The sequence below is a fragment of the Triticum aestivum genome, chromosome 6B (assembly GCF_018294505.1).
Source record: "Triticum aestivum cultivar Chinese Spring chromosome 6B, IWGSC CS RefSeq v2.1, whole genome shotgun sequence".
NCBI classification, from domain to species: domain Eukaryota; kingdom Viridiplantae; phylum Streptophyta; class Magnoliopsida; order Poales; family Poaceae; genus Triticum; species Triticum aestivum.
In genome coordinates, this window is record NC_057810.1 from 540,818,420 (window position 1) to 540,827,840 (window position 9,421).

Below are 9,421 nucleotides of genomic sequence, written 5' to 3' on the forward strand. Positions count from 1 at the left end.
TCTTTGGGTGTTGGTCACAAGGCGATGTGAACTATGGGTGTTAAATCACATGGTGATATGAACTAGATTATTGACTCTAGTGCAAGTGGGACACAGATGGAAATATGCCCAAGATGCAATAATAAAATGGTTATTATTATATTACCTTAATCATGATAAAGGTTTATTATTCATGCTAGAATTTTATTGACCAGAATCTTAAATACATGTGTGAATACAAAAAATAATGTGTCCCAAGTAAGCCTCTACTAGACTAGCTCGTTGACCAAAGATGGTTAAGGTTTCCTAACCATAGAAATGTGTTGTCATTTGATAACGGGATCACATCATTAGGAGAATGATGTGATGGACAAGACCCATCCATTAGCTTAGCATATGATTGTTCAGATTATTGCTACTGCATTCTTGAATGTGAAATACAGGTTCCTTCGAGCATGAGATCATGCAACTCCCGAATACCGGAGGAATACCTTGTGTGCTATCAAACGTCACAACATAACTCGGTGATCATAAAGATGTGTTGGGGAACATAGTAATAATTCAAAAAAAATCCTACGTGTCACCAAGATCAATCTAGGAGATGCTAGCAACGAGAGAGATAGAGAGAGAGTGTGTGCATCTTCATACCCTTGAAGATCGCTAAGCGGAAGCGTTACAAGAACGCGGTTGATGGAGTCGTACTCACGGTGATTCAAATCACGGAAGATCCGATCCAAGCAACGAATGGATGGTGCCTCCACGCTCAACACATGTACAACCCGGGGACGTCTCCTACTTCTTGATCCAGCAAGGGGAAAGGAGAAGTTGAGGGAGAACTCCGGCAGCACGACCGCGTGGTGGCGGAGCTCGTGGTTCTCCGGCAGAGCTTCGCCAAGCTCAATGGAGGAGGAGGAGGTGTAGGAGGGGGAGGGCTGCGCAAGGGGCTGAGGTGTGGCTTCCCTCCCACCACCTCTATTTATAGGGTGAAGGGGAGAGGGGATAGGCCCCCCTAGATGCATCTAGAGGGGAGGCGGCAGCCTAGGGGGGAGACTTGCCCCCCAAGCAGCTGGGAGGCGCCCCCACCCCTAGAGTTTCCAACCCTAGACGCCTTGGGCCCTTGGGGGCGCACCAGCCCACTAGGGGACTGGGTCCACCCATATTCAGCCCATTCCCCCCCCGGGGTAGGTGGCCCCACCCGGTGGACCACCGGGCACCTTTCGGTGGTCCCCGTACAATACCGATAGCCCCGAAACCTTCAGGCGACTGAAACTGGATTTCCCATATATAAATCTTCACCTCCGGAACATTCCGGAACTCCTCGTAATGTCCGGGATCACATACAGGACTCCGAACAACTTTCGGTAAGCACATACAATTTCCCATTACAACTCTAGTGTCACCGAACCTTAAGTGTGTAGACCCTACGGGTTCGGGAACCATGCAGACATGACCGAGACATCTCTCCGGCCAATAACCAATAGTGGGATCTGGATATCCATATTGGCTCCCACATGTTCCATGACGATCTCATCGAAGGAACCACGATGTCGGGGATTCAATCAATCCCGTATACAGTTCCCTTTCTCCATCGGTATGTTACTTGCCCGAGATTCGATCGTTGGTATCCCCGTACCTCGTTCAATCTCGTTATCGGCAAGTCTCTTTACTCATTCCATAATGCATGATCCCGTGGCTAACTCCTTAGTCACATTGAGCTCATTATGATGATGCATTACTAAGTGGGCCCAGAGATACCTCTCCGTCATACACAATGACAAATCCCAGTCTCGATTCATGCCAACCCAACAGACACTTTCGGAGATACCTGTAGTGCACCTTTATCGTCACCCAGTCATGTTGTGATGTTTGATACACCCAAAGCATTCCTATGGCATCTGGGAGTTGCCCAATCTCATGGTCTAAGGAAAGATAGTTGACATGAGAAAAGCTCTAGCAAACGAACTACACGATCTTGTGCTATGCTTAGGATTGGGTCTTGTCCATCACATCATTCTTCTAATGATGCAATCTTGTTATCAATGACATCCAATGTCCATGGTCAGGAAACCATAACCATCTATTGATCAACGAGCTAGTCAACTAGAGGCTCACTAGGGACATGTTGTGGTGTATGTATTCACACATGTATACGGTTTCCGGTTAATACAATTATAGCATGCATAATAGACAATTATCATGAACAAGGAAATATAATAATAACCATTTTATTATTGCCTCTAGGGCATATTTCCAACAGTCTCCCACTTGCACTAGAGCCAATAATCTAGTTACATTGTGATGAATCGAACACCCATAGAGTTCTAGTGTTGATCATGTTTTTCTCGTGGAAGAGGTTTAGTCAACGGATCTGCGACATTCAGATCCGTATGTACTTTACAAATATCTATGTCTCCATCTTGAATATATTCACGAATGGAGTTGAAGCGGCGCTTGATGTGCTTGGTCTTCTTGTGAAACCTGGGCTACTTGGCAATGGCAATATCTCCAATGTTGTCACAAAAGAGAGTCATCGGGCCCGACGCATTGGAAATCACTCCTAGGTCGGTGATAAACTCCTTCATCCAGACTCCTTTCTGCGCTGCTTCCGAAGCAACTATGTAGTCCACTTCACATGTAGATCCCGCCACTACGATTTGCTTGCAACTGCACCAGCTAACTGCCCCACCATTCAAAATATACACATATCCAGTTTGTGACTTGGAGTCATCCACATCTGTGTCAAAGCTAGCGTCGACGTAACCCTTTACGACGAGCTCTTCGACACCTCCATAAACGAGAAACATATCATTAGTCTTTTTCAGGTACTTCAGGATATTCTTGACTGTTGTCCACTGTTCCATACCAGGATCACTTTGGTACCTCCCTACCAAACTTATGGCAAGGTTCACGTCAGGTCTGGTACACGGCATGGCATACATAATAGAGCCTACATTCAAGGCATAGGGGATAACACTCGTCTTTTTTATTTCTGCTGCCAAGGTCGGGCATTGAGTTGTGCTCAATCTCACACCTTGCAATACAGGCAAGAACACCTTCTTAGACTGATCCATATTGAACTTCTTCAATATCTTATCAAGGTATGTGCTTTGTGAAAGACCAATGAGGTGTCTCGATCTATCTCTATAGATCTTGATGCCTAATATGTAAGCAACTTCTCCAAGGTCCTTCGAAGAAAAACACTTATTCAAGTGGGACTTTATGCTTTCCAAAAGTTCTATATCATTTCCCATCAATAGCATGTCATCCACATATAATATGAGAAAATCTACAGAGCTCCCACTCACTTTCTTGTAAATACAGGCTTCTCCATAAATCTGTATAAACCCAAATGCTTTGATCATTTCATCAAAGTGAATGTGCAACTCCGAGATGCTTGCACCAGCCCATAGATGGAGCGCTGGAGCTTGCATACCTTGTCAGCATTCTTAGGATCGACAAAACATTCCGGTTATATCATATACAATTCTTCCTTAAGGAAACCGTTAAGGAATGCCGTTTTGACGTCCATTTGCCAGATCTCATAATCATGGAATGCGACAATTTCTAACATGATTCGGACGGACTTCAGCTTCTCTACGGGTGAGAACGTCTCATCATAGTCAACTCCTTGAACTTCTCGATAACCCTTAGCGACAAGCCGAGCCTTATAGACGGTCACATTACCATCCATGTCAATCTTCTTCTTAAAGGTCCACTTATTTTCTATGGCTCGCCGACCATCGGGCAAGTCCACCAAAGTCCATACTTTGTTATCATACATGGATTATCTCAGATTTCATGGCTTTAAGCCATTTTGTTGGAATCCGAGCCCGCCATCACTTCTTCATAGTTCGAAGGTTCACCGTTGTCTAACAACATGATTTCCAGGACAGGGTTGTCGTACCACTCTGGTGTGCAACGTGTCCTCGTGGACCTACGAAGTTCAGTAGCAACTTGATCTGAAGTTTCATGATCATCATCATCAACTTCCTATCTAGTCGGTGCAGGCACCACAGAAACATCTTCCCGAGCTGTGCTACTTTCCATTTCAAGAGGGGGTACCTCATCAAGTTCTACTTTCCTCCCACTTACTTCTTTTGAGAGAAACTCTTTCTCCAGAAAGGATACATTCTTGGCAACAAAGATCTTGCCTTTGGATCTGAGGTATAAGGTATACCCAATAGTTTCCTTAGGGTAACCTATGAAGACGCACTTTTCCAATTTGGGTTCGAGCTTTTCAGGTTGAAGTTTCTTGACATAAGCATCGCATCCCCGAACTTTCAGAAATGATAACTTAGGTTTCTTCCCAAACCATAATTCATACGGTGTCGTCTCAACATATTTAGACGGTGCCCTATTTAAAGTGAATACGACGTGTTTCCTTAGGATAGAAATGCACTATCTCGGGCCTTGCAAGAATAGGCTGAGCACTTGGATTGTCATGTTTAATTCAAGTTTGGCAGTTGTATGTTCTACCCATGGTTTTTTACATGAGGATAGCCATACACATGGGTCTGGGGATAGTAGACATGTATGATTTTGTTAGAACCCCTCTCGGGAGCCATGAGGATATGAATAGCATGAGTGATGATTGGAGTTGACCTATACGAGATTATTCTTTCGGTAATATAATGTGATTTGTTTGGAGGCTAGATAGAACAATTGGCATCTCAGAAACCATTCTTAAGGATAAGATGATAAGCATTCAGCCACACACTAGAATCCTTGAAGCCCTTAAACCCTACCAAGCCACAACATGGTCGGATCATGACCATGGGCTTTGGCTCTAGGACAAGAAGACCTTTTCCAATGCTCAATCGAGACCGCCACCAATACCCCAGCCTACTTTGCGTACCCCATAGATTTCATGGAGTACTTGGACAAGTTAGTTGTCATCTTTATTTGGCGACATACTTGTCTACCTGAAAACAAAAGAAGAGTCGTTCAGCTGGTTAGAAGACATTTTAAGACCACCATGTCCAGAAGGAAGAACTACACCAACCACCATCGTCAAGAAGTAAACATCCGTGTCGAAGACCAGGTGTATCTGGAAGCCACTTCTCTCAAAGGAACCAAGCATTTCCATGTCAAAGGGAAGGTCACACCAAGATTTAACAACCCCATCTGAGGTCACTGCAAGACGAAGAATAGACGGCTACCAGCTAGAGTTACCACCCGAGTCACCCACTGTGCACAATGTTTTTCCACATGAAACCACTCTGGAAACGTTTTCAACTTCCTAACAAGCATGATCTCTATGAGGACATCGATCACCGAGCCATCAACCCACAGCTTAGCCTGACCCACCGTGAGAGACCCATTAGCAACCTAGATCAAGAAGAACGTTATACACGAAGCCACGCCATATAGTACTTCAAGATTCAATGGAGCACCCCTCAGAGGCACAAGCAGTATGAGGACATGAAGACTACCCCAAGATCCAGTTTTCGTATTCCTTTCCACGCCTAGTTTGGGAATCTCGGGGACGAGATTCTTGTAAGGAGGGTAGGTGTGTCACACCCTGTTTTTCATGCCACAGCACTAAAGCTAATAAATCATGATAAAGTGTGGTTTGACAAAAACTTGTGCATTATTTGGCTTTTTATTTGACTTGGTCTTTTTCTCCGTGTTTTCAAGTGCTCTTCAAGGTCAACAAAGCTTCACCTTCTATACTTCATCCCCTTGCTCCAAACTTCTACCCAATGATCATACCATGTGTATAGAACAGTATAGTATTTTCTTACAAAAATAATTTGGCCAAATAGAATTTCCAAAAATTAGTTTTCCAAAAACACCTGAATTGAGATTCGCACTGCAAGTACTTGATTTTGGGTGTGAAAAATCTTTCAAAAGGTAAAATTGAAACCTATTAGGTGTAGGACTCCCATGAACCACAAAAATATAATTTTAAAAGTTATTTTACTATTTTATTCAAAGGCTTTTTCTTAAGGCCAGAAATGGTCTTTAATAGGTTAAAATTATTTTAAAGCTTTAAAAATATTTGGGAAAAATCAGGGAAACTTAGTGGACATATATTTTCGATATATAAGAGTTTCAACGCATGATCATGTTCAAAATATTGGGCAAACCCCTCCAAAACCATTTCTGTCCATTTAAAATATTTGAAATATTTCTACAAGAAATATTTTCAAATAAATCCAGGAAAATTCCAGAATGTCACATATGAGATATTGGATGATCTTGCCAAGCCTCGTGTCTTGGAGAACAAGATAACATCACCAAATCCCCCCCAAACCCTCTCTGACCAGAATCAATTTTGAACAACTTTGTACTACCAACTTTCTCTCCTTGACCCCAACTTCTGTGAGCATGTTCACATGACCAAATGAGGCCACTACACCAAGTGGTGCATCAAGGGGAAGTGATTTTCTCAACTAGATCTACACAAGTTAATTTCTGCTAATTTCTAGGGTTTCCAAAGTTTCATTAGCAAACTCTTCCAAATGAGCTCATCTTCCTTCTACCCTGTCATTTTGTCATGACAAACACCCCTGCATAGTGGCACAAGAAGGAAATTAGTGCAAGTACCCCAAAACCATATCAAACACCTTCTGCATGTTAACTAAAAACCATGTTTGGGCCTCTTCCACTAATCTCCATGAGTTCCACTTTTTACCACAGCCCCTCCTACTCCCTTTGCACCTCCAGTAACAGTGGCAAATCCACAACTCAATTATTGGAGGGGTAAAACCCCACTTTCTCTCTCTGGACAGCCCATTTCCCCCTCTCTCTCTCTCTCTCAACCCCACTCCACTCCTACTTGCCATCCATGGCATCCAAGGCCCCTTCCCCTTTGTTTACTCCTCCCGAGAGCTACCAGACATGCTTGGTCGTGCCCACTTTGCCAAAACAGTGCGCTCCCATGCTGTAGCCGCCCCCTGCCAACCACCTATGGCCACCTCGGGCCTCCCCAGCGCGCCCGACGATGCTCCTCGGCATCCGCAACACGCCACAGCCTGGTCCCCCTTCTCATTCTCCCTCCTCTCGCCCCAGCTCGCACGCGCGACGACCGCCCGAGCGCACCAGTGAGCGTGCTCACACGCGCGGCGCCTCTAGACCCTCCTGCTCCCTCTCTCTTCTTTCTCTCGCTCTGGACCGAACCCACGAGCACCCCAAACTTGCCCACGCGCACCCCCGTGACCCACAACAACGGCAACGACCTCGCCGACGCATGGGTCTACGGTGAGCCGTAGCTCGCCTACTTAAAGGCCTTCCCGAGCCTCCCCCTCACCACCACTCGCTGCTACCCACTCCAAATCTGCCCCCTATGCCCTCAGCTCTCCTCCAGGAGCACCCGAGCTCGAGATCGAGCTCGAGATCCGCCGCTTCGGCTCGCCAGAGTTCGCGAGGTACAGGCCTCCCCCGATCCTCCTCTGCCTCGATCTGGAACCCCCGAACACCACTGGCCATCTCCCCCTTGTTTACCCTCTCTTTAGCTGCCGAAAACAGTCGGAACCGCCGCCACCCGAAGCTCCTCCGTCGTGCCTCCTCGTCGCCATCGAACCAGGCCGCTCCGGCGACCACCTCCACCTCCCCCCGAACGGCGACTCGACGAGGAGTCCAACGGTGCCATCAGCTCACACCATCGTGCCGAGAAACATCGCCAGTGAGCTTGTCGGCCCTCTGTCGTAGGGTTAGGGATGACAGGTGGGCCCCGCCTGTCAGCCTCTCTTCTCCCTCGCCCCCCTCTCTCTATCTCACTGGCGCCTGGGGCCCGCTCGTCAGGTTTAAATCTGGCGCACGCGCGTCGCCCTGGCTCGTCTGGGCCCTCTCTCCACCGGGCCTGCTACGCTGCGGCTGTTTAGGCCTCGTGGCACAGTGCCCTTTCCCCTTTTCTTTTTCTGTGATTTTTTCCAAAAAATTCCATAGAATTAAATATTAATCCAAATGCAATATTCCAACTCCTAAAATCTTAGAATAATCCCACCTATTTATTGATGTAACCTTCATACACATCCATTACACTTTTCTGTACTGTTCAAATTTAAATTCAAATTTGAACAGTAAAATCTCTGTTTGAAAATACACTACTCTGTCCCCCTAACTCCAAATCCAAAACTAAGAATTTTCCCCTTCTTTGTTTTCTCCCTAGTATTTAACAAAAATAAGTTGACATTTTTCCTGAGCACTTTGATATTTTTGTTTTTCTATTGCCTTATTTTTCTCGTTGGTATTTTGCGATGATAGATTGCATTGTTGGCAAAAGAGATTGGATCAGAAGACTTTCAAGACCCCGAAGATTTTGCTAAGCCAGGCAAGCAGCCCTTTGACCATGACACCCCTCTTGTTCATCGGTACCCTTTTTACGATTGCATGATGATGAAATATGACGGTGGTAAACTTGTTGTGAACCACCACATGATGCATACCCCTACTCATGACTTTACCTTGTTCATGATCGCATTGTCAAGAGACTAGTTGATGCATAATTATGCATGTGTACCATGAACTCTTCATGGTTACATTCTTTCGAAAACCCCATCAGGTGCCCCTAATGCCCTTGGGAGATGTTGAACTAAGGTCACCACTTGAGGAAAAAGTGGTGTACCGAAGAGAGCTTTTGGTGTGTGTGTAAAATGATGGATTAGATTTATGTGTGATTACCGTCCCAACCAAACATGTGCAACCACTCTACCCCTTTATGGGACGGGGCATTATTGATTACTTAGGCTGATACTAGCATGGTGCCCACATTACTAGTGACGGGTGTGACTTGAGGTCACTCTCGGGACGGGGTCGTGCTTGGATAGGCGGCCATGACTGTTTTCACAAGGCACCGGACACACCGTTGGTCCCTTCGTGTATGCGTGATAATGTGAAAAGGGCACAGTCCCACAATCTTTTGCTTATACACAAGGGCCGTGTATCAACAGTGGACCCTATGTTAGTGTCGTCTAGGGAAAGGTAATGATCGGGTGCTTCCCCCGAGTACTTGAGGTACTGCGAGATCGTGAATGACACGAAAGCTTCCCGAATCTTGTGGGTAAAGTGTGCAACCTCTACAGAGTGTCAAACTATTTGAGTAGCCGTGTCCACGGTCATGGACAGTTGGGAGGTGCTACTTAAACTATGTCCAGAAATTTTACAATATTGGTGCATGTGTGTGTGTGTGTGGAAAGGAACTATTTGTGTCAAGGTGGTGACTTGACATGTTGAAGGACATGGCATTGATTCAAACTCTTTTTATGTTGATATCTGTAACATGTTCTCAAGGTTACCCATGTTCATTGATGCATATCACACAAGTGATAGGACATCTCAACTAGCTTGAAGCTAGGTTGCTCACTTGTTGTACAATTGCATTGTTACTTTGAACCAAATCATGGGTTGCTTGCGAGTACATTCAAAGTACTCATTGGCTTGCCACTTGTTATTTAATTGACCAGGCTTGGAAGAGCAGGAGTTCGAGGAAGAGTTCTTT